Below are 26,387 nucleotides of genomic sequence, written 5' to 3'. Positions count from 1 at the left end.
TGTTGGGGAGGTTGGTTGGGTTGCTCCATGGATGAATCCCTTAGTCGAGCTTCAAAATCCTCGGTCGAGCTCCAGAAGTCTTCATCGAGCCCTTGTTTGCCTTGTGGGCTGCACAAAAAGAGTTGCGCAAACTGCGACTATGCCTTTTAATATGAAATAGGGGCTCGATCAAGCCATAATCCTCAATTGAGCTCCTATTATTGGTTTAAACATAAGCTCAATCGAGGGTTTGATTTCAACCCTCGATCAAGCTATTCTTTTAGTGCTTGAGGAGTTTGGTTGAGCACTTAAAAATATCTTGATCGAGCTCTCTTTTTCACCTAAACGCAGCCTTCGTTGCTAAAAAGTGCAACCTAGCTCCATGTTTTTACCCTAAGGACCAAGAGAAGGTTTAAAACCTTTATGCATAGTAACAAAGTAGAGCATTATTTAAAGAAGATGATGCACATCTCATGCTCTAGTACTCAAGCCATGAGCAGCTCGAGATAATTAGTATGGTAAGATGTGAAAAATATACACCTCTTGCAATTTTAGAGAATTAGTTTTAAATATTAAATAGAAAATATAGCTTTGGGTTCCTTTATACATTTTCATTACAAATATTAGGGTTGTCCATTCTATTTTATATCCAATACATAAATTGAAAAGCCTATAGATTTTAGAAGGAAAAATATTCAAATAGAGATGGGCATCCCGTAATTCAATCCAAGGTAACTAACTAAATACATTTCTTCCCCTTAATCCAATTCAATTGTTACATTTTACAAAATCTTAAAGGACAAACTTTCATACCTATATACCCATATTCTTAAACTGTCCTTGATGAGCTTCCTGAAAATGGGTAGAACGGTGGTGGGAGAATCGTTCTAGGAGATCACTTCGTTGTATACAGAAAAGACATTTCCATTAGTAAGGTAAGAAAGCTATAAAATTATTTCAGGAAGCCCTGGGGTTGTTCGGCCTAAGCTCCCCGCTTTTACAAAGAAATCATGGAGCCAGCCTCAGACAATAGGCGCAGTAGCCAAAGGCGTTCCAGCAGCTCCCCACGCAGCTTCCACGGCGCGACGAAGCAGCTCCCTTTCGACTGCTGAAGCAGTGGACAAGGAAAATCGTGCGGCTCCCTTAGCCTATCCTCGGACCAGCGCTTCCAGAAATGAAGGGACGACACTAATCAGATGCATGCCGCCCCTGCACACTAGACCAAGGCCGGATTCGAAACTCTATCAAGGCATCTGCCTTCCCGCTCCTCAGATTGGTTGGGGAAAAAGGCCTTCAGAATCATCCGCAGCCTTCCAGATTCAAATCAGGCTTCTTTCAGGAAAAACTATGCTTCAATGGGTTTGCCAGGCAGATCCAGTGCGGAATCTCAAGCATGCATTGGACATCAAATTGGGAATCCCTTTGGCAGACCAACGGCTTCTCTATCAAGGTAAACATCTTGAGGATCTCTTTCCTATTTCTTTTTATGGCATTGAGAAAGATGCATCTATTATCCTTTCCCTTCGTCTTAGAGGAGGAGCTGGGGGAGAGCCTTCCTCAGCTAAGGCTTTTTCGTACAAAGATGCAGTCCATGGCAAGCAGACTGAAAAGACAGAGCCACCAATACAGACTTCACCCAAGCCCTTTTTGGTTGACAAAGTGGAGGAGATTCCATCAGTTGAAATCTCCTACCCTGAGCTTGAAGACGAAACCCAGAAATTTGCTGAAAGAGCCATCATTTGCAGATTTAATGGGCTCTGGCCGCGCTCACAGGATCTTTATGATTGGATCAAAGACAACTGGACTGATCGTTGTAAGGTTTATTTCTGCGCAAAAGGATATTTCATAGTGCTGTTCGATGACCTAGAGCATTGCTACAATGCCCTAGACGAAGGCCCTTGGTTCATGGGTTCAGCTGGTCTCTTCCTAACTCCATGGTTTCCCGACTTTGACCCAGCTTCAGCAGTCATCACCAAGGCTCCGGTATGGATCAGGCTTCCAAATCTCCCAGTTCACTTGTGGCGTACAGAAGTATACAGGCAAATAGGCAATGCCCTGGGTAGCTTTTGGAAGGGAGACTACCAGAGACAGAGGCAGGGTCTCTATACATACGCCAGAGTTTGTGTGGAGCTTGATTTAAGTAAGGGATTGCCAGAGTTCATCAACCTCAAGATCAAGGACGCTATCTGGACCCAGTTTCTAGAGTACGAGAATACTGCCTTCAGATGCCGTCATTGTCACCAAACAGGGCACCTACATATCTCTTGCCCATCGCTGTCAGCAAAAGCAAAAAAGGGCCTCTTTGCTCATACTAAGCCCAAGCGCTGGGCTCCCTGCCCACCGCCGCCAACCGGAAGCTCCAGCCCCCCTAGTATGGAAAAGGTTCCAAGTATGGAAAAGGAGGAAAAAAAGTCAGAACCAGATCAGATGCCGCAGATGATGGATCCGCCCACGAACAATATGGAGCACACCCATGTCTCAGCAAGTTCCCAGAAACGTCCCCATGAGACTTCCTCCTCTGATTCAGAGAAGGAGTCCCCAATGATAGAGAACTCCAATCTCCAAGTTGTTCTTGCCCATCCTCCTCATGAGGGCTGGACAAAAGTTAACAAAAAGAAAGGGAAAAAACAGTGTGGTGTAATCACTGTCCCGCTAGGGTAACAGCCTGACAGTTAGTATTTGCTATCAAATCTTCAGGTGTAGCAGAGTTTGTTTCTTCCTTCCGAGACCGAGGTTGATGAATTTATCATTTCCGGTCTGTCGGTCTTTTTGTCTTTCCTGTAGCTCTGTGTTTGTATCTCTCTTCCGGGACCGAGGTTGATGTATCTATCATTTCCGGTCTGACGGTCTTTTGCCTTTCCTGTTTGTACCATATTGATTTCTCTTAATAGATTTAGTCTTTGCCGAGAAAAAAAAAAAGAAAGCTATAAAATTAAGAGACTCCTAGAACGAGAAAGAGTTGTAAAATTCTACTAGTAGTGTCTAGGGATAAGAAATTTTGGTCTTGTTTGCATGTAGTGATTTATGCACATCACCTCTATTGAAATATGCTTCTACATAATCTTCCACACAAGGATCATAATGAAAAGTTTATCTATGCCAGAAGTCCTACACGTCTAAGAGAACATACCTTACCATAAGAAAATAAACTTGAACAAGAAAGAAGTATATTTATATAAAGAAGGGAGTGATAACTAATTTGATGCGTGGGAGTAGGGTTTTCACCCAAAGAAGCTCGAGAAGATAGTACAACAATCCATGGAACCTTATTTTCTTTCATATATATATGTTTTTATTTTCTTAAATATATTCAACAAAACATTGTTCATGAGCCAATTTGATTCCAAGAATAGAATGAATTATTATAAAGAAAAGAATTAAGAGGAATTGGGAGTTAGTTGATTATTCCATATGTTTACTTTGAGAAAATATTGTTACCTCTAATAAAGTGTGAAGTTTTTTCAATACAAAAGACTCCTTGTGTTCCATGGTGTAGCATTTTTTAAGTTTCTAAGTATTTGTCACAATATGTTCCAAGAGGGCCCCCTGGTATGTGTTGTCTATTTGTGTAATATACCTAATGTGATTAACCCCACGTAAAGTAATTTTAAATTACCAATCAGTTAATCAAACCTGCGTAAAAGTAAATTTAAATTACATATCAGTTACAACTAATTCTTGGCATTGGTTAAATGGATCAGCGAGCACCCTAACAGGGGGAGAAGGTGGATGGAGAATGCGGTGCTGTGGGAACAGACAGAAGGGATTTTCCTGTGAGAAAGACTGGAAGAAAAGAAAGAACAGACATCTGGTTAAGTCTGGTAAGGACCAGATAACCAGGCACAGTAGTGCACAGATCTTGTTGAGGGCTGTAGGCCTGCAAGATGGCTCGGGGGGAGATCTCCATTGTATGAAGGAATCTCACGGATGGGAGGACGAGCAGACTCAAAGCACAGGTGACTGCTTGAGTATCTGATTATGATTCTGTCAACCAGGTACGGTTTTCTAACTTCAGAATCCTTTTGTATTAAAGCGTAAAGAATTAAGAGGACCATAGTATCTAAACCAGACTTGCTATGGTTCTTCAGTACTGTTCCAGTGCACCTGGAATCGTATAAATGAGTAGAGATAAAGGCTACTTGCTGTTAACTCAGGTATAGGAACTGTCCGACAGTGGACAATACATGAAGGGTTAGGTTTACAGATTGTCTGAGAAACCTCTGTAAATCTTAAGTTAGTTTATGCACTGATTAAATGAATTATAAAAGTCTGTCAAAGGCACAGTGTATGGCATGAGCAGGCAGCGATAACCATGGAGTAGATAAACAGAAGTTATATGTAACGAAAAACATGTAACTGAAATATCCGAATCCATTATTAATACATCTTGGAAAACCTTGAGATACGAGTCTGGACCAACCCAGATCTCGGAGAAAGGTCACGGCTGTAGCCGAAATATTCCATTGAAACAGAACAGGATGCGCATGTCAACACATAGATATACATAACCATGATATATATAAATACGAAACAGAAACTAGTTAAGAACAGAAAACATTTCACAGCTACCTGGGACGTTGTTCCTGAAGGTAAATCTATGCGACTCAGTCGCAGTTATTTCATAAAAATCACAGTGAAGTTCTTCCCGGGATGAGGAACGAGGGTTTGAGAGTAGACCCTAAACCTCGTATAAACCCTCACACCCGTGAGGAACCGTAGATCTGAGTAATAAAACCAGGACCATATGCTACCTATGTGAATCTGTATATAAAGAATTACCATTTTGCATGACAATCGAAAGAAAACATGAGTTCGGTACCGCTAAGTTTTACAGTGTCCAAATGTACAGGATAAACAAATATGCAGACAGTCGAATACAGTCAAACACCATCAGGGCAATCGGCTGTGTATTAAGAGAAATAATATAACATAGAACTGAAGAAAGGCTTATGCCTTCTGGAGAAACAAACAAAACAACAAGTTCCTGTCTGTCATACATTAACGAACAGTATTATACCCTGTCATGAAAACATATACATTTTTACAGCAAAATAGAAGTAGCAATTAGCTAGGGCTTGATGCCGTCATTACAAGGCAAACCTCCGGCCAGACCAAAGTTGGAAACTATATAAAAATCTAAGACCCTAGCTCGACAGTATGGGAACTATCATGTCCCGTAAGGAATTAAGAACTGGAACACTGTTCCCATCTGCAAATCGAGCTTCCAGAGAACTTCAAACAAATAATGAGACATTCATAATGAAATCTCGAGGGTTCTCATGGAGAGTACCTCGCCGGACCCAAGTGCAAGTAGCGGTCTCGGCGGTCTGCAAATTAAGCATGAAGGTATAGCTCAGAACGATAGGTTCCGAGCCTTCTTAACTAAACCTGAGATTGGTAAGGGAATCAACCTGTATCCGCCGGGAGGAGAGTTGTTGAGGTCCTTTACCTCGACTCTGTAACCGGGTTGAGCAACCCCCACCGGTGTTGGCCTACAAAGAAGAGCAAACATAATCAAAACGCATCTTACAGCGGAAAAATAGAACCTTAGCATTGTAACAGTATGCGAGGTTACCTGAGCAATCCGGTGCTGGTCTCTTGCGGCCTCCAGAGCGGTATCAGGTTAAACTGTGAACTGGAAAGACCAAACCATAAACGCGGCAGAGAGCCGAACCGACGGAATGAACGCATAACAAATGAACCTTGCCCTTAATTCACGGGGTTTAAGTAATGAAGTGAAACCCTTAGTGTCATGTCCACCATTCGATTGCCAAACTAAATCTGGGACGTCCAAATGAAGCGGGAAGAAGAGGCGGGAAGGCCGAGGGCCTCAAGGCCAAGGTGTCACATGGCCTTGTGTACCAGCCATTCCACCTGTCAAGCAGTGAACCCTCGTAAACGGTGCGGTAGGTGGAGAAGCCTGCCAAACCTGCACTTGGATCTTTGAAAAACGAGAACAGCTAATGCTCCGTGTACTGGGGAGGGTTTAAAGGATTAGGGCCAGATGTCAACGTTCATGGTGCTTGAAAAATTAACATAGTTTAATACCACAATGCAACCATAAAAGCCATTACGTATATGCGCAAATATAACCTTATTATGGTGAACCCTATATGGTATAAGGGTGATAAATGTTCATAGGATCAAATGCATAAGTTTGTACATGGTGATAAGGCGTAAGTATACATATAGATGCCTATGTTAATGATTAGTATGTCCACTTATAAGGAATATGAGTGCTAGCATGCAGACCATAGTTAAATTTTTTTTTACTAAGTACATTTCTACGTGAAGGGTTGTGACAATATGGTATCAGAGCCCAAGGTTGCAATACTGGCGCCTTTGGGAATTGGTAAGCGGAAAGGATATTGAAGTACGCCATCAGTAGGCATTAACTCAGGTGTGAGTTTAATCATTCGCATATTCATTTATGTTGTACACTACTTTTGGCATGACAGGTGTGATTCATGTTTATAACTTCTTTGAGAAGTAGGTGATAAGTTGTTGCATAACTACGTTCATAACGTTGGATTCCTGTTGGATTCCTGATGAGGATAAAGGACAATGAAACTTTTGTCGCACTTAAGAACAATATTGAACACTCATTGAGGAAGTGACGATCAACTACCAACTTTTGATTTGCACATATGGCAATAACAACAATGCATATATTGAACTAGATTGAAATTACAATGAACGAAACTTAATAGACCAATGCATGAATATAAATCAGGGGGAACATCCTTGAATAGGATGAAAAATTGTTTAAAAAAAAAAAAGACATTAGAAGAACCCCTTTAGATATTGAAAAAAGAAAACATGCAATGGGTCAAGCAGCGAGACTTGAGTGTCATAACTAACTTTTGATTTAGCCTTGTCATGGATGCATGAAGATGATTGGTAGTTGAGATTGGTTAGTGTTGTATGACTAACCCATAGAATTTATATGCATTAATTGAATTGGACTAAGATTGCTACAATTCGTAAACAAGTAAGTTGATTGATGACACATGGATGGAATGTGTGTGTGAAGATTCTTACTCTCTCTGTGCTATAGTTCTAGTTGTTTATGAGAAGAGTCTTAATTTTATTCACCATGAGAATGCATGATGAATAGTATATGCTTATGTCCTAATAGTTTTAATGATGATTACCTTCTAATTAACTGAAATCCATTAGCATGGTATGTGCTGATGTTAATCATTACTTGTTGGGAGATAAAAAAAAATAAAAAAAAAACCAATGGAGCCTCGATTAAATGATGGTTGAATTTATCTCTACTATGGGAATGTTGGATTTCTTATGCATGTTGCATTCCAGTGTGAAGTTAAGGGTAGAGGCATGTTCAGTGGGTAACATTTCTAGGACCCATTCATGGTATAATTACATGTGATAATTATTCATAAATAGACTACCTGTGTTAATACAGTTGTCAGTAAATTCTAATTACCTTCCCCAACTATAGATGCTTCCAAAGGAAAAGGAAGCAAGGAGAAGGAAGAAGACCGTGCTGTAGAGACAGACGAAGATGGGAAAAAGAACTCGCTAAGTTTGGTAATGACCAGATAAAGCAAGCTTTGAGTGTTAGAATCTTGCGGAAGACTCTAAGTCTTGGGATGACTAGATAAGCGCTCGATGTGCATGTGAGTATTCCTTTGACCATGCTTAAGGAGTTGGAAAATGATAACTATAGAGTGTTGATGTTAATGATTTTCATAATGTCTCCTTGAACTCATTATTCTGAAATGGTCACATAGTAGTGTTATGATAGTTGTTGCATATAGCACCAAATGGTAGCTCTAGTGCATGTGTGACACTTAGGAGATTATGCTTCTAATTGCATAAGTAGAGCAATTGCTTTCGGTAGGGGTGGTTTAGCTTGTTAGTTATGCATGTTGATCCAAGGATAAGATAAGTGTCTTGTTCACTTACTTGAAGAACACGTATGAATGTTTTACATGATTTCTTAGTAGAGAGAGTATTTGAATGCATGCAATAAAAGAATGGTTCCTTTATAGATTTTCTTGGTAAAGAAAATGTGTTAAGGCATGCAGTTAAAGATTGATTATCTTGTATGTTTTCTTAATAAAGCAAATAAGTAGTTCTTATTGGGAAGACTCCACGTGAGTCTTGTATGTGAAATGCTTGTCTCTTGTCTATAAAATCCTTGCTAAAAATGGCCAAAGTAACTTCTTGAGGAAAGAGTATACTACATATATACATAAACATAGTCTCATCCTAAGAGTATGCATGCTTCATGTATGAAGATGCAGGATTTTATGAGAATTTTCTTGAAAATAAAAGTAGAGGTTCTTTCCTTAAAGACACATTAGAATAGTGTTCATACAAGAACCAAAATCCTTACTTGTTTCATGAAAAGAACTATGTGCATTAAAAGTAAAGTAATTGTGTTAGGAGAACACATGTTGCATATTGGTAGCTATTTTGACTTTGGAATTATGAGTCTGTGTGTACTTAGAGAAAGTGGTCATGCTAGCTTCTTTGAAAATAATAATCTCTTGGAGAGATTGTCTTGTTGGATGAGCTATGTCGATTTCTTGATTTTGATACATAAAGGATAAGTAAACTTTGTTTTTGTATCTTGATTTTTATGCCTAAAGATAGATATCTTTAATAATTTCTTGAAAGGGAATCTAGAGAAACCCTCACATCGGAAGATAGAGAAATGAGGATTAAAATGACTTCCTTTAAGAAAGAGGTATGTGGTTTGTTGTATGAAATGTTGGTAGTATTCTAGTGAAAGGAATATGGGTTGCATACATTAAAGAAAGGCTTATATGATAAGCAATGGTATGCACAAAGATTAGTCATTATGATATAGAGTTATGATCTTTGTATATTAGAGAGATTATGTTTAATTACATTAACAATGCATGACTAAAGCTAGCCATAGTAAACGTAAGCTAATACTCCATTAATGATGATTTGAATTGGAACAACAGACTATGGCAAAATTGGAAATGTTTAGATTATTGACTCAACTGTTGTTGACATTTATACATTAATGAGTATTTGCATATGCTTTTACACATGACAATATTGTATGCATGAACATTCTTGGAAATGGAATACGTGTTAACTGATGCATATTTATAACTAACGTTGTTGATGGGATTAAGTAGTGGTAGCTTAATGGCAACAAGAAAACTCATCACATAAATTGCTGCAATGTGAAATGCAATTATAAATGAGAAAGAATGATGTTATATAATATGCATGAACTATGTTATTTGGAAAATTTGCATGCATATAACGTGTATGATGGATATGTTTCCCATTAATCTTGATGTTGTGGACCCATGTTGGGGGTTAAGTGTAAATGCATGGTATACATGCATGGTTGTTATGCTAATGATGATATTCATGCTATGTCTGGTTAGGATCAGATGGCATAAGAGGAAAGAATTTTCTTGTGTACGCTATGTCTGGTTAGGATCAGATAGCGTTTACTGGCGAGACCAGTGTAATTGCGGTCGAGTAGGACCTGCAAGTCCTTGGGTTGATGACAGTTACCTGCCCAGAGGGGTTGATGGTACTTGTCTGCCCGGATTGTGAAAGGCTTGAATGCCTTGGGTTGATGACAGTTACCTGCCCGGAGGGGTTGATGGTACTTGTCTGCCCGGATTGTGAAAGGCTTGAATGCCTTGGGTTGATGGCAGTACCTGTCCGGAGGGGTTGATGGTACTTGTCTGCCCGGAGTTGGGTTGATGGCAATTACCTGCCCGGAGGGGTGGATGGTACTTGTCTGCTCGGAGTTGGGTTGATGGCAGCTACCTGCCCGGAAGGGTTGATGGTACTTGTCTGCCCAGATCTCCTCTCCCTAGAATTCTTGAGCTGGTTGGCCAGTGGAATTCTATGTTAGACCTGGTAAGGTCTCTATCAAAGAAACTGTCTGGATGTGAAAATGACTCGATTTGGTTGTGAGAACCAGTTTCCATGGGTTGGAAATTCTTTAGTCCATTGTGGACTCATGGCTAAAGGAATTAACTAATCGGCCATATGTTGAATTTTACATATAGTTGTGTAAAATATGTTATGCACATTTAATAAGAAATGAGCTTAGTGCTCAATAAAGAATAAATGGAAATGTTAATTCCTTTATTGTGTTATTAATGTTGTGAACATCTTAGTGGGAGCTAAGACAATTCTTGCTTGATGCAGTGATTGACTGTTTTGATGATTAGAGAGCTAGGTGCTCTTTTGGTGCTTCTTGAAGTACTTTACGGATGTCCTTAGTGAGAATTCGTTCAGTATGCACGTGAGCAGTGATTTATCATTTGATGATTAGTGTTAGTGCTCTTTAAGTACTTGTAAAAGTACTGTGATTTAGAAAGCATCTAACATTGCACAATTGATTGCTAGTCAAAAGTGTCTCATTTGACTCAAAATATAGTGACTAATGTGGTTGAATTTGTTAGTCATATATTGCAGGAACTACTTACCATGGAAGGTTGAAGAATTGTCCAACCTCTATTAAAAGGCTTACATGAAAGTATTCATGATTTTCAAGCATAAGATGGTAAGTTATGGTAAGTTGACACAGAGAATTGTTTATTATGAATGAATAAGGGCCAGGTGGTGGCGATTAGAAGTTGCATATTTTTGCAATTACGAATGATTATGACTATTGATGCTTATAACTAATGATATTTCTTAAGACTATATCATTACTATTTTGTTGTCGTCTTTTCTTGGAATGAAATCGTTGATTTCAAAGAGAAAGGATCACATTTTGTGTGGATTAGATGGTAATACCACGAGTAAAATATCAAGTTCCGACGAAAGATGAACACCGAGGACGGTGTTCCTGTTAAGGGGGGGAGTATGTAATATACCTAATGTGATTAACCCCACGTAAAGTAATTTTAAATTACCAATCAGTTAATCAAACCTGCGTAAAAGTAATTTTAAATTACATATCAGTTACAACTAATTCTTGGCATTGGTTAAATGGATCAGCGAGCACCCTAACAGGGGGAGAAGGTGGATGGAGAATGCGGTGCTGTGGGAACAGACAGAAGGGATTTTCCTGTGGGAAAGACTGGAAGAAAAGAAAGAACAGACATCTGGTTAAGTCTGGTAAGGACCAGATAACCAGGCACAGTAGTGCACAGATCTTGTTGAGGGCTGTAGGCCTGCAAGATGGCTCGGGGGGAGATCTCCATTGTATGAAGGAATCTCACGGATGGGAGGATGAGCAGACTCAAAGCACAGGTGACTGCTTGAGTATCTGATTATGATTCTGTCAACCAGGTACGGTTTTCTAACTTCAGAATCCTTTTGTATTAAAGCGTAAAGACTTAAGAGGACCATAGTATCTAAACCAGACTTGCTATGGTTCTTCAGTACTGTTCCAGTGCACCTGGAATCGTATAAATGAGTAGAGATAAAGGCTACTTGCTGTTAACTCAGGTATAGGAACTGTCCGACAGTGGACAATACATGAAGGGTTAGGTTTACGGATTGTCTGAGAAACCTCTGTAAATCTTAAGTTAGTTTATGCACTGATTAAATGAATTATAAAAGTCTGTCAAAGGCACAGTGTATGGCATGAGCAGGCAGCGATAACCATGGAGTAGATAAACAGAAGTTATATGTAACGAAAAACATGTAACTGAAATATCCGAATCCATTATTAATACATCTTGGAAAACCTTGAGATACGAGTCTGGACCAACCCAGATCTCGGAGAAAGGTCACGGCTGTAGCCGAAATATTCCATTGAAACAGAACAGGATGCGCATGTCAACACATAGATATACATAACCATGATATATATAAATACGAAACAGAAACTAGTTAAGAACAGAAAACATTTCACAGCTACCTGGGACGTTGTCCCTGAAGGTAAATCTATGCGACTCAGTCGCAGTTATTTCATAAAAATCACAGTGAAGTTCTTCCCGGGATGAGGAACGAGGGTTTGAGAGTAGACCCTAAACCTCGTATAAACCCTCACACCCGTGAGGAACCGTAGATCTGAGTAATAAAACCAGGACCATATGCTACCTATGTGAATCTGTATATAAAGAATTACCATTTTGCATGACAATCGAAAGAAAACATGAGTTCGGTACCGCTAAGTTATACAGCGTCCAAATGTACAGGATAAACAAATATGCAGACAGTCGAATACAGTCAAACACCATCAAGCCAATCGGCTGTGTATTAAGAGAAATAATATAACATAGAACTGAAGAAAGGCTTATGCCTTCTGGAGAAACAAACAAAACAACAAGTTCCTGTCTGTCATACATTAACGAACAGTATTATACCCTGTCATGAAAACATATACATATTTACAGCAAAATAGAAGTAGCAATTAGCTAGGGCTTGATGCCGTCATTACAAGGCAAACCTCCGGCCAGACCAAAGTTGGAAACTATATAAAAATCTAAAGACCCTAGCTCGACAGTATGGGAACTATCATGTCCCGTAAGGAATTAAGAACCGGAACACTGTTCCCATCTGCAAATCGAGCTTCCAGAGAACTTCAAACAAATAATGAGACATTCATAATGAAATCTCGAGGGTTCTCATGGAGAGTACCTCGCCGGACCCAAGTGCAAGCAGCAGTCTCGGCGGTCTGCAAATTAAGCATGAAGGTATAGCTCAGAACGATAGGTTCCGAGCCTTCTTAACTAAACCTGAGATTGGTAAGGGAATCAACCTGTATCCGCCGGGAGGAGAGTTGTTGAGGTCCTTTACCTCGACTCTGTAACCGGGTTGAGCAACCCCCACCGGTGTTGGCCTGCAAAGAAGAGCAAACATAATCAAAACGCATCTTACAGTGGAAAAATAGAACCTTAGCAGTGTAACAGTATGCGAGGTTACCTGAGCAATCCGGTGCTGGTCTCTTGCGGCCTCCAGAGCGGTATCAGGTTAAACTGTGAACTGGAAAGACCAAACCATAAACGCGACAGAGAGCCGAACCGACGGAATGAACGCATAACAAATGAACCTTGCCCTTAATTCACGGGGTTTAAGTAATGAAGTGAAACCCTTAGTGTCATGTCCACCATTCGATTGCCAAACTAAATCTGGGACGTCCAAATGAAGCGGGAAGAAGAGGCGGGAAGGCCGAGGGCCTCAAGGCCAAGGTGTCACATGGCCTTGTGTACCAGCCATTCCACCTGTCAAGCAGTGAACCCTCGTAAACGGTGCGGTAGGTGGAGAAGCCTGCCAAACCTGCACTTGGATCTTCGAAAAACGAGAACAGCTAATGCTCCATGTACTGGGGAGGGTTTAAAGGATTAGGGCCAGATGTCAACGTTCATGGTGCTTGAAAAATTAACATAGTTTAATACCACAATGCAACCATAAAAGCCATTACGTATATGCGCAAATATAACCTTATTATGGTGAACCCTATATGGTATAAGGGTGATAAATGTTCATAGGATCAAATGCATAAGTTTGTACATGGTGATAAGGCGTAAGTATACATATAGATGCCTATGTTAATGATTAGTATGTCCACTTATAAGGAATATGAGTGCTAGCATGCAGACCATAGTTAAATTTTTTTTTACTAAGTACATTTCTACGTGAAGGGTTGTGACAATTTGATTTTAATTGCTTTAGTAATGGTTGTTTGGGTTTAAATTCACTTCATTAGCGATTTTTATTAAAATTAAAATGCAGTCTCCAAATTCCCATAATAATTACTATGTTATCCTGTAATACTATGTTTTTAGTGCAAGTTTTGAAGAGAAAATATTGGTTAATGAGTGACATTGTTTTATGTGGATGTCATTGTGTTTAAAATTTAATTTTAGTAATTGTTTATTTCAATTTAGCATATTTTAAGTTATAATTAGAATATTGGATTGAAATAAGTATAGATTAGTTTATGTTATGCAAGTTGAGTTATCCACAATTATTTCAAATGCATTTACTTTCTACTTTCAGAACATTGATTTCTGACTTAAGATTCTTAGTCAAAGTTCATAAACCCAGTTGATTAAATAGAGTATGTTTACAATGAAGCACATAGTGTGATCGTGTGGTGTGTTCATTTGTATATGTAGTTCTACCATAACAAATTCAATAATTGGGTTAAAAGTTATTAAAAATGGTCTTGAGTATAAACCAATTATGGAAATTATGTGTCTCGAGTTGCATTTATTTTCAACAAAAAATATTGAAACAACTAGTTCACATATATAGTGTTTTCAGCTCATAAGATTACCTACCCTGTGTTGACAAGTAAATGTTGTAAAATTTAGCCCACTAGATTACAATTTTTCCTTTTGTTTAAAATTCGTCATAATGTTTCTTCACTAATATGAGGGTACATATTGGTTGGTTGATTTTTATCTTTTCAAATCAAGATAAAACATTTCCTTAAAGGGTGTTATCTCAATGGAAGATCATATTCCTGGCAAGTAGGAGGTTGGTGGTTTGATTCAATCGTGCCCTGACATGAATTAATCACTAAAGAAACAAAAAAAATCACATTCTATATTTTGTTTCTAAAGATAAATTTTTTATTGTCTCTAGAGATAATAACAAGGATCAACTTACATATTGTCTCTATAGAGACAATATGTCTTTAATCGTAGTTATAGTCTCTTTAGCGAAAAAAATGAATTGTTTTATGTGGTAGTGCTGCGTCTAAATTGAGAGCAGATTTAATATTTAGGGTTCACTGTAAAGGGTTCTCCATTATTACATTCGGCTTCAACATTACATTTAAGTCATAATCATTGTCTTTTAATATTATCCTTTATGCCCAAAGAAGCAAGGTTCTCTCCTTTTCTTTAGATTACCTTAGCACAAATTCTCTACAACAATATAGTGAATTACTTCCTATATGGTCGTGCTCCTTTCTTCTACATAGTTTATATTAATGGGTTAGACTAAATAACTAAATATTTTGTAACACAGATATTGAACTTGAAAAATCCCAGTTAAGTAAGCATTAGACATATGATGAGAAGTTAAAGGAGTATTAGAATAAAACCAATTAGAATTATCTTTTTGTAGTGGCTTACAGAAAGAGTATGAGTACAAGTATAAGAATTCTCTTTTTGTACTAACTTACAAAAAAAGAGAATGAAACCTAAGGCGCGAATGTCCAATTTCGTTGGAGCCATCATTGTTCTCGCATAATTCTGAATGCGAAAGTGCCTTTATTAAACAATCATATTTATTTTTTTCAACAGTCTATATTAAAAAAACGTTTCAAAATTGCAACCGTTTCTATTTTAAACAATCACATTTATTTATTTATTCCACTACAAACATGTGTAGATGAGAATCATATATACGCTGATATGCTTTTTCTCTACCGGCTTGGGGTGAGCAGACACTGTTCACCCTAGCCAATGGAGGAACGTTATTTTCTTCCCTCCAACCAATTATAATATGAGAAGTGAAATGAGTTCTGGGCAAGTTTTGTAGAGTTTGGCGAGTTTCAGTCTATAAACGTCTCAAGCCAAATTTTCACCAAGAATTCCTTTCACAAAAATATTCAACACGACTCAGTGATCTATTATGAATGCATGAGGACTTGCAGATCCAGCTTTTGGGCTTAGGGTTAAACCAAAATATCAAGAAGAAGGTCCCTATTAAAAGAATTCTCGTCTACGGCCAAGTAATTGAGATTTTTCAAACTAGGAAGCCTGAAAGGAAGAAACCCATAGAAAAAATTACTGCTCACATCTAGGAATTACAGGTTTTCCCAGTCACCCAATTCTTCAAGAAAATTCTCATAAGACAATTTGTTTTAACATTCACATGAGCCATAGAAGTTGGAATGCAAAGTTGACTAGGAAAATTTCTGACAAGACTATTGAATGAGAGATCGAACCCCACAAACCTCCCACATTGTGACATTTACCCAGAATCGAACCAGATAAATTGTTATTAACCAATGCAAAGTACCTTAATCTCACATAGTTCTTGAAGAGGGCACTGTGTATATTCTGAGTTAGGAAATTATTTGACAAATATAGCAAGCACAAGTTGTACAAACTCCCCAAATTTAGAGAAACAGGCTTAGAGAACCCATTACGGCTCAGATTCAACTTCCACAAAGCACTGATCTTCGTCAACTCCGACAGAATTTCCTACTAAAATCGTCTCCAGATAAAGGCAATGTGCATAGGGACTCTTAGGAACCTTGCTAGGATTCTAGAGATAAAGCAAAATTTCATTGATGAGAATGCCCTTCCTATTTTAATAAGGCTGAGTACTTCGGGCACTCCCCTTGCTCAGGAACATTCAATCGATTGTCTTCAAAACTTGGCATCTAATGATGATAATCTGAGGGCATTGATTGCTAAAGAAGGGGGAATTCATCCTCTTCTATTCTCCTAGGATAGGGTTTCAACTCCTAGAGCACAAGAAATTGCAATCGGAGCACTGAAAAACCTTTCTGCTTGTAGGACAAATTGGGATGCTCTTATTTCTGTTGGTTTTATTCCTCGACTGGACAATGATTTAAAAAGTGGAATTCTGACTGTTCAACAAATGGTAGTGGTTGCTACATATGAACTTGGTACTACAATGGAGAATGTGAAGATTCTTGGAGAAGCTGGTTGTATTCCTGCTTTAGTTACAATGCTTGAAGCTAAAACTACTACTGAACAGGAAGAAGCGACACGGGCCTGATCAGTTCTTCTTCACTTTGATGATAACATGACATTATTCAGGAAGGAACCTAGATCCATCAAATATAAATATAAACAAGAAATACCCAATTTCCATTCTTCTCACCCTTTCCAACAATTCTAATTGAAAAAAGTAGATGATAGCAGTTGGAGTTTGCATTCACTTGGAAAAACTTGTAGAATTGGATTGTGCTGCCAAGAAACTTCTTGATTGTTTGCAAAGAGTCCACCTTTGGAATATATTTGGTAGAAGATAGAAGTACAAAGTTTTTAACCAAAGAGATTTGTTTATTTTCAGTTTTCCTCCCTTTGTCTGTGCATTTTGAAGGGTCATATCGAGAGAGAAAGAATGGTAGTTCTCATCAAACAATAAGAGCTAAATCTTGTGCTATACAGGCACTTCAAAGTTCAAGGCATGCCCCCTCAGCATTGCAGCCAAGCACCTACTGATTTGGTTTGTACATTGAGTCCAACTTACGAACATGCTCTATACTCATTTTCTTTTTCAGTCTGAACAAATTGACCAATCTCATTTCAGTTGTCAATTGTTTTGGACTAAATACCATATATTTTTTAAATGCTTGAAGAAATTAGTGAGAAAAAAACTATAAATCTTTCATTGATGTAAGGATTGTATATTATATTGGAATAAGAGAAATTCGTTAGTGGATTTTGAGAATCCTGGAATGCATTTCAAAGATCAAAGATAATTCATTTTTTTTACCAATTCTTTCTGCAAATGATGTGTTCAACAAATATATGTGACTAATTTTGTCCTTTCCTAAGTAATTATCTGCATCCATTTTCATTTCTTTTTCCATTTTGGTTGATTTTGACTACAATTTAATGTTTTGCATATGATTACATTATTCGATGTCTTAATATAATGTATCCCAATTTGTTTGAGAAGATAAAGGTCCTATTCACAAAGTATTGTGTCATACTATAACTGAATGAAAGAAAGAGTTGAGCCAAAATTTTGATACTAGGGTAACATGGTGAAGTGCAACTTTTTAATTCAAAATAAAATTTATTTCTTTGTGACTACTTGTCTGTCATCGAATTTTGACATAAATTCCAAGTGTTTGCTTTATCTCTAGTTTCAAGATCTTGATTAAAAGAAGGGAGATGTGGGAGGTGTAAGAAAATTAGTTTTTGATGTTGTGACCTGAATGATACAAGAATTAACCAAAATTTGGAACATGAATCTTTGCCATTTTTCTCCATCTTGTTCCTCATAGGTTTTAGCTCAGTGGTCTCCATGGAAGTTGATTCAGTTTGATGTGATCATGTTTCTGGCTCTGAAGTAGTTGGAGCTTTATTGGCCTAGTTACCTCATTGGATTCATGTGGCATGATTTGATGTTTCGTTGACATAAATTGTTCCAAATATGCTAGGCATTAACAAAATCAATACAGAGGAGTGAAATTGCAGTGGATTGTGGACAAACTCTAAAAGCCCCATATATTTGCAGTTTTCAGATGTTTTCTTTAATGAACTTGGTACTAGATCACATATTTTCGCTTATATTTCTCTGCAAGGATGTTTAAAATATGAAGTTAGCTTTTATCTGCACTCTCCATTACAAATTTTAATGAGTTCCAAAAATTTTAGAGTTGGACCTTGTTGAGGAGACAATGTGGCCACCCCGGGGCCCCTAGAGAAAACAATGAGTTTAACTAGAGTCATTGTTTCTGTGAAAACCATATTTGGTAGGATATGTCATGAACGCAACTAACTCTAATCTGCCTACTATGCACCACACATCGACGTTGGTGACTTTGATTACACGTGCCAATGAATAATGCACAATCCCATTAGGCTTCTGCAATAAAAACTCATCTTTTTATAATAGTTTGCATTTCCAGTCTTGGTTTTACATGTAAAGTAGGAGAGGTTACAACATCCAAATTGGATATGTTATAGAAGCATTAGTTCAAAACTATTGTGTAGTTTAGCTATATTGACCATCAGATTAGCAAAACTCATCTACCAAATTCAGTGAATTAAAACTATTTTCTGGCCTTTTTTATATTCCATCTATTTTCTTCTCCATTGTACTATAATTTGCAACTATATAGGATTTATAGCTGATTTGAAAGATGCAAAGAAGATTTGAAGGGTTCTATAATGGATTTTTATATCTCCTCAATTGTTTAAGTTAGGTCCAGTGAAATTCTAGACAAATTTTTGTTGGGAAAGAGTCTAAATGGATTTTCAGATCTCCTCAATTGTTTTACTCAGGTCCAGTGAAATCTCAATCGAATTTTTGATGGGAAAGAGTCTTTCATGTGTGGTTATTTGTCCTTCTTTGTATCTAGACTTCTCTCAGGGACTTGAAGGTTCTGATGAAATTAATATATTTTAAGCAAACAAGATTTCCCACTGGACTACTTATTTTGGTTTTCTTCCAAAACCAACAACAAGCTTTTGAAGAGATATCATAAGGTCTCTGAATAAGGTATTTTAGGTGTTTATTTTACTTTTAAATTTTTCTTCCCAATCCACGCGGAAATTAACATATTGCAGTGGTGGGGAAGCGAGGAAATTATTATGAAACAAAATGGGGAGGGACCTCAACACCTTTTTTACACTTGAATATGAAAACCAAAAGTTCAAATGAAGTGATTAAAAAGGTACAGGTAACACCCTCCTCCCACATCTACCAAAGGAAAGAGCTAGTCAGGGTAAATATGTGATGAGATGCCACTATGTTATGACTCAACCTCCTAAGTCACATTAAGGAAGGGGAACTGACAGAAACACACCATACAAACATTCAACATCAGCTTCATGACCCTCATGAACCAATCCAACACTTCAGACAACTTGCCCTTGGGTCGCACTGAACTTTTGGACAACGTAAGCCTCGATCGCTCTCATGCTATAGGCATGATAGCGTCCAAAGACCCAAAGTCTCTCTCACATGCTTGCCTACCAGCGTCCAGAGACTAAATTTGTCAGTGCTATGTCAGCGTCCCTCGGATTTGAGCCACTTTTTTAGGCCTAAAGCATAGGTCACTACCCATAATTGAACCATCTCTCCATAATAGTAAAATAACATGGAAATAACAGTACTAAAGCAAATGATTGAATGAAACCTTGACTGGACCCCTACTAGCAATGATAGGAATTTCATCAAACATGTTGTGTTGGTTTAATCACTGTATACTTAACTGAACCGCAACCATTTAATTGTCAACCAGGGTAGGTCTATTTATCTCAAAGGTGTCTACACTATCTGTGACGATACATAACAACCAAGGATAGAAATAAAGAACATAAAGAAATGTCGCTAAACCAATTTAAGAAATTAAACACTAATGCAGGAAAAAAAAAAAAAATCTACAGGAAAGAAATCACACTTCATGTTTTACCAATGAATGGGTGCACCACACACAATATCAATGACTAAACTAACTGCTCAAATATTACAACTTAAATCAATCTTGTGTAACAACATATCATAAATCTGAAAAACAGAAGTAAATCTGCTCTATGAATTATACAGCGACAAAAATAACTTCACAGTTATGAAAAAGAAATAATTAATCTACTGCTACATCTACTACTACAATCCCTGCTAAATAGGAGGGCCCTTCCTCCCTAGTAGGGCGTAGGGATGAATTAAGAACTAGTTAGGAATTCAACACAGAATCTATAAAAGCATCACCAACGATGTTCTTGTATTAAAATAGCTGTGAATTACAAAATCAAAATGACGGTATTATCTCGTGTTGCCTGTTCCCTTCCATGGAATTGAATCTTTTTATAAATTTTACATGCCCAAAATAGGGTACAGATCAGTCATGAGAATTTTATGATTCTCATGCTAATCGATATTAAAAGAAAATAGGAATTGTTACAACTGGTTTATAAATACAAGACGTATTCAAGTTACATCATTTTCTAAAATCATAATCGCATAGCTTCTTTGACCACCCACAGATAATTCATGCTTCTCGATAGTTGTCTCATGGAATAGTACCCACGGTCTTTGCAAATTGTGGTGTAACAACATCTCTCGGTGTAACAACAACTTGAGGTGTAACAATAACTTGAGGTGTAACAACAATGGTCTGTAATAACAAATCCTCAAAACATATTTGTGAATTAACAACAAAGCTATCAATCCTTTGGCCATGAATTCATGGGCAACACCTAGAAGAAAAAGAGCCAAAGAACTTCTTCCACACTCACCCTAGTTAGCCCTAAAAAAGATATCACTTCATTCATATTTAACAAAAATGGCAAAAATGATATGTCACAACAAAAGTTGCTTCTTATAACGAGGAAAAGTGGTAATTAGGGAGTAACGCTCGTGGGTTCAAAGGGAAAATAGTCAAAAATGGGGGAAAGAAGTATCTAAAGTATGCCCAAAAGATGCACCCAACATCTCCCCCCAACTGAAGCAATTGCATGTCCTCATGCAAAATTCTTAGATACTGTTGTTGGACCTTCGTTGCAGATCTGTCAAGTTGTAAGTGTCGATAGTTTCCTCATCAATAGACCTATAGCCTTCAGTGGCCATCAGTTGATGCGGCCATGATTCCTCCTCAGTGTCACAGAACTAATAATGGGGCTAATACTCCTCCACTAGAGGCCAAATCAAAGGATATTTAAACTTGAGCCCTATCCAGAAGGCTCTCAATGATCTCACAATCCAGGCATACTCTGGGACTCGTGTAATAGTAACCATGAAGTTTGGAAACCCAAAAGGGTCACCCTCTTATACACCTGCACTACCGGCCCCAGTGTCTTTAAGGCACCCCGATAGTGCTCAACTCTTTAGTTGTACAAAGAGGTTTAGGTAGAACCCCATGATTCTCCTTCTATATATAGTTGATTGATCTCTGACGTCCGAAGTACTCAGAAATCTGTTAAAATTGCGCCTCAACTCTGTAGCCATTCCTGGTTCCGCCCTTATCCATAATGTTTCCTTTTCTTCGTTGGTGTCAACTAACTTCATGGCAAGGTGTCATTCTTTCTGATTTCTTGTTAAAGAGATAAAAGAAGACAACTATAAGTCCCCCATGTAGGAGAAAATGTGTGCAACCATGTGCAAACTAGCATGCTCACAGATTATATTATGAAGAAACAAATCACATAGTAAGCTTTGGTCATTAGCATATGAGACACACATAATCTAGATGTGCCCAGGCACTAGTCTTGTAAGCAATCTAAGGATGTCCCTAGGAGTGACAACATCTTCTGGCACCGTTCCCGAGGAACGTATTGAAGGATTCTTCCCATGGGATACGACAAGTTAAGCACTCCATGTGTAGGTGAGAAAAGACGTTCTGATTGCATCATCATCACCTTGGTGACTCCACAAATCCCATTATAATTTATCATCCTCACATTTAGAAAGCCTCACACTCGTTCAGATGCCTCTTAGTAGAAAACCCCATTTGTATTTGACCTAGAGAAATTAATCTTCAAAAGATTCTCGAAGGAGAAAATGCCTGCTACCTATGCTACTGTCTCATCATTCTTTGAAGCTTCCTCATACAACTCCCAACACACTGTTACTCACTGCTCATAATTTACTCCTAAGATCCTTACATACCCCGCTCTCAATCTATCCACTCCACCCACAATATTTTTGGCCCAAGTTCATCAGACAAATATCAATCCCCCTCCATTAATTCATATGGTTGTTTCGGGTTTCCGATTGAATAAATATGCCCCTTTTAATTTCACTCAACCTCTAAGTGCTATGCGTCAAGACTACCTAAAGATTTTACATAGGTTCAATGGGGAGGATAAAAACATTGTAAAGAGACACATTGAAACCTTCTATGATTTTGCTGAGATTTTGAATGTAGAACAACTTGATGTGGTCCTGAGACTCTTTGTACAATCCCTTGATGGAGAGGCCAGAAAATGGTTTAAATCCCTACCCAATGCCTCCATCACTACCTGGGAGGAACTCGAAAAATCTTTCACATAAAAATGGGGTGAAAAGAGAAGTCACGAGTCTGTCCTCATAAATTTCAATGCTATAAGGAAGAAGCCCAAAGAGGATATTTCAAAATTCATAAAAAGATTCAATAAGCAGTATAATAACCTACCTATTGAAATAAAGCCTCCTTAAGCTATTGCTTGCGTAATATTTGTGGGAGCCTTTGAATCCGACTTTGGTTTTACCCTAAGAGAAAGGAAGTCTCGCAATTTGGATCAACTCCAAGTTGATGCCCTTGATGTAGAAGAAAATTTCACCTTGGCGAGGAATTCAAGAGGTAAGGATGAACCTATGGAGAAGAAAAGGGGGAAAGAAGAAACATCCTCCTCTAGTCAAGCTAACAAATCACCAGATCTAAAGTGGGAAGAAATTGATAAACTCATCAAGAGTTTATTGCATAAGGTGGTGAAACTTGAGCTGGAAAACAAGATTATCCTGAAACCGAATGCTCAAGGTAACAACCGAGGTTATAACCCACACTACAAAAGTCCACCATTGCAGATACTTCCAAGGGAAAGAAAGGACCAACTTGATAAAATCCCTCATCCTATATATTTAGAGGATGATCCTGATGAACAATCATCAGATACACATGAGATGTAGGGAAACTTGCATTCCTCTTTCTCTAAAGAAGAACATGAAAATATGGCTCACTAGGAGACAAGTCATGATAGAGAAGCAATAACAAATGAGGAGGACATAGGTGATTATTTTAAATAATTTGCGGATTTCATGCAAGCACAACTACACCAAAGGTATGATCTAGGATCTTCAAGAAAGAGGTCGAGGGAACCAAAACAACAAGAGGGAACTTCTCCCCAAGATATTCCCCCAGTGCGAGATAAAGTAAAAGGTAACCTGAATCCAAAAAAATAAAAAAAATAAAAAAATAAAAATTCTACAGGAATGAAATCACACTTCATGTTTTACCAACAATTGGGTGCACCACATACAATATCAATGACTAAACCAACTAATCAAATATTACAGCTTAAATCAATCTTGTGTAACAACATATCATAAATCTGAAAAATAGAAGTAAATCTACTCTATGCATTATACAACGACAAAAATAACTTCACATTTACGAAAAAGAAACAATTAATCTACTGCTACATCTACTACTAAAGAGGAGGGCCCTTCCTCCCTAGTAGGGTGCAGGGATGAATTAAGAACTAGTTAGGAATTCAACACAAAATCTGTAAAAGCATCACCAACGATGTTCTTGTATTAAAATAGTTGTGAATTACAGAATCAAAATGACGGTACTATCTCGTGTTGCCTATTCCCTTCCATGGAATTGAATCCTTTTATAAAGTTTACATGCCCAAAATAGGGAACAGATCAGTCATGAGAATCTTACGATTCTCATGTTGATCGATATTAAAAGAAAATAGGAATTGTTACAACTGGTTTCTAAATACAAGGCCTATTCAAGTTACATCATTTTCTAAAATCATAACCACCTAGATTCTTTGACCACCCACAAATAATTCATGCTTCTCGACAGCTGTCTCATGGAATAGTACCCACGGTCTTTGACAATTGTGGTGTAACAACATCTCGCAGTGTAACAACAACTTGAGGTGTAACAATAACTTGAGTTGTAACAACAATGGTCTGTAATAACAAATCCTCAAAACATATTTGTGAATTAATAACAAAGTTATCGATCCTTTGGCCATGAATTCATGGGCAACACCTGAAATAAAAAGAGCCAAAGAACTTCTTCCACACTTACCCTGGTTACCCATAAAAAAGATATCACTTCATTCATATTTAACAAATGGAAAAATGATATGTTACAACAAAAGTTTCTTCTTATAACCAGGAAAAGCGATAATTAGGAAGTAAATCTCACTGGTTCAAAGGGAAAATGGTCAAAAATGGGGGAAAGAAGTATCTAAAGTATGCCCAAAAGATGCACCCAACATCTCCCCCCAACTGAAGCAATTGCATGTCCTCATGAAAAATTCTTAGATACTATTGTTGGACCTTCATTGTAGATCTATCAAGTTGTAAGCGTTGGTAGTTTCCTCATCAACAGACCTGTAGCCTTCAGTGGCCATCAACTGATGCGGCCAAGATTCCTCCTCATAGTCACAAAACTAATAATGGGGCTAATACTCCTCCACTGGCGGCCAAATAAAAGGATATTTAAAATTGAGCCCTATCCAGAAGGCTCTCAATCATCTCACAATCTAGGCATACTCTGGGGCTCGTGTAACATAACCAGAAAGTTTAGAAACCCAAAAGGGTCACCCTCTTATAGACCTGTGCTAATAGCCTGAGTGTCTTTAAGGCACCCTGATAGTGCTTAACTCTTCAGTTGTACAAAGAGGTTTAGGTAGAATCCCATGATTCTCCTTCTATAGATAGCTGATTGATCTCTGACGTCTGGAGTACTAAGAAATTTGTTAAAATCGTGCCTCAACTCTGTAGCCATTCCTGGTTCCACCCTTATCCATAATGCTGCCTTTTCTTCATTGGTGTCAGCTGACTTCATGGCCAGGTGTCATTCTATTTGATTTCTCTTGAAAGATATAAAAGAACACAACTGTAAGTCCCCTAGGTAGGAGAAAATGTGCGCAACCATGTGCAAACTAGCATGCTCATAGATTATATTATGAAGAAACAACTCACATAGTAAGCTTTGGTCATTAACATATGAGACACACAGTATCTAGATGTGCCCAGGCACTAGTCTTGTAAGCAATCTAAGGATGTCTCTAGGAGCGACAACATCTTCTGGCGTCATTTCCAAGGAACGTATTGAAGGATTTTTCCCATGGGATACGACAAGTTAAGCATTCTTTGTGTAGGTGAGAAAAGACATTATGATTGCATCATAATCACCTTGGCGACTCCACAAATCCCATTATAATTTAATATCCTGACATTTAGAAAGCCTCACACTCGCTCAGATGCCTCCCAGCAGAAAACCCCATTTGTATCTGACCTAGAGAAATTAATCTTCAAGAGAGTCTCGAAGGAGAAAATGCCTACTACCTATGCTACTATCTCATCATTCTTTGAAGCTCCCTCATCCAACTCCCAACACACTATCACTCACTGCTCAGAATTTACTCCTAAGATCCTTACATACCCCGCTCTCAATTTATCTACTCCACCCAAAATATTTTTGGCCCAAGTTCATCTGACAAATCTCAATCCCCCTCCATTAATTTATATGGTTGTTCTGAGTTTCCTACTGAGTAAATATGCCCCTCTTAATTTAACTCAACCTCTAAGTGATATGCCTCAGGACTACCTAAATATTTTACCTAGGTTTAATGGGGAGGATGAAAACACTGCAAAGAGACACATTGAAACGTTCTATGATTTTGTTGAGATTCTGAATGTAGAACAACTTGATGTGGTCCTGAGACTCTTTGTACAATCCCTTGATGGAGAGGCCAGAAAATGGTTTAAATCCCTACCCAATGCCTCCATGACTACCTGGGAGGAACTCGAAAACTCTTTCACACAAAAATGGGGTGAAAAGAGAAGTCACGAGTATGTCCTCACAAAGTTCAATGTTATAAGGAAGAAGCACAAAGAGGATCTTTCAGAATTCATAAAAAGATTCAATAAGTAGTATAATAACCTACCTGTTGAAATAAAGCCTCCTTAAGCTGTCGCTCGCGTAATATTTGTGGGAGCCTTTGAATCTGACTTTGGTTTTACCCTAAGAGAAAGGAAGTCTCGCAATTTGGATCAAATCCAAGTTGATGCCCTTGAGGTAGAATAAAATTTCACCTCAGCAAGGAAGTCAAGAGGCAAGGATGAACCTACGGAGAAGAAAA

General features: G+C 38.0%; 2 long non-coding RNA genes across 2 annotated transcripts; both read right to left on the bottom strand.

Annotated features, from left to right (window-relative positions):
* Window positions 1-5,313: 5,313 nt before the first annotated feature.
* On the bottom strand, window positions 5,314-5,671 carry LOC149196182 (uncharacterized). Its single transcript, XR_016254128.1, has 2 exons — window positions 5,555-5,671; window positions 5,314-5,471 (listed from the first exon to the last, which is right to left on the bottom strand). It is a non-coding gene; the product is annotated as an uncharacterized LOC149196182 (long non-coding RNA).
* Window positions 5,672-12,337: 6,666 nt separating this feature from the next.
* LOC149196181 (uncharacterized) lies at window positions 12,338-12,955 on the bottom strand. Its single transcript, XR_016254101.1, has 2 exons — window positions 12,835-12,955; window positions 12,338-12,751 (listed from the first exon to the last, which is right to left on the bottom strand). It is a non-coding gene; the product is annotated as an uncharacterized LOC149196181 (long non-coding RNA).
* Between the last annotated feature and the right edge of the window lie 13,432 nt (window positions 12,956-26,387).

This window comes from Pinus tabuliformis, chromosome 2_2 (assembly GCF_031772625.1).
Source record: "Pinus tabuliformis cultivar Carrire ecotype Pingquan chromosome 2_2, CPIR1, whole genome shotgun sequence".
NCBI classification, from domain to species: domain Eukaryota; kingdom Viridiplantae; phylum Streptophyta; class Pinopsida; order Pinales; family Pinaceae; genus Pinus; species Pinus tabuliformis.
This window is presented reverse-complemented; position numbering and strand designations above follow the sequence as displayed.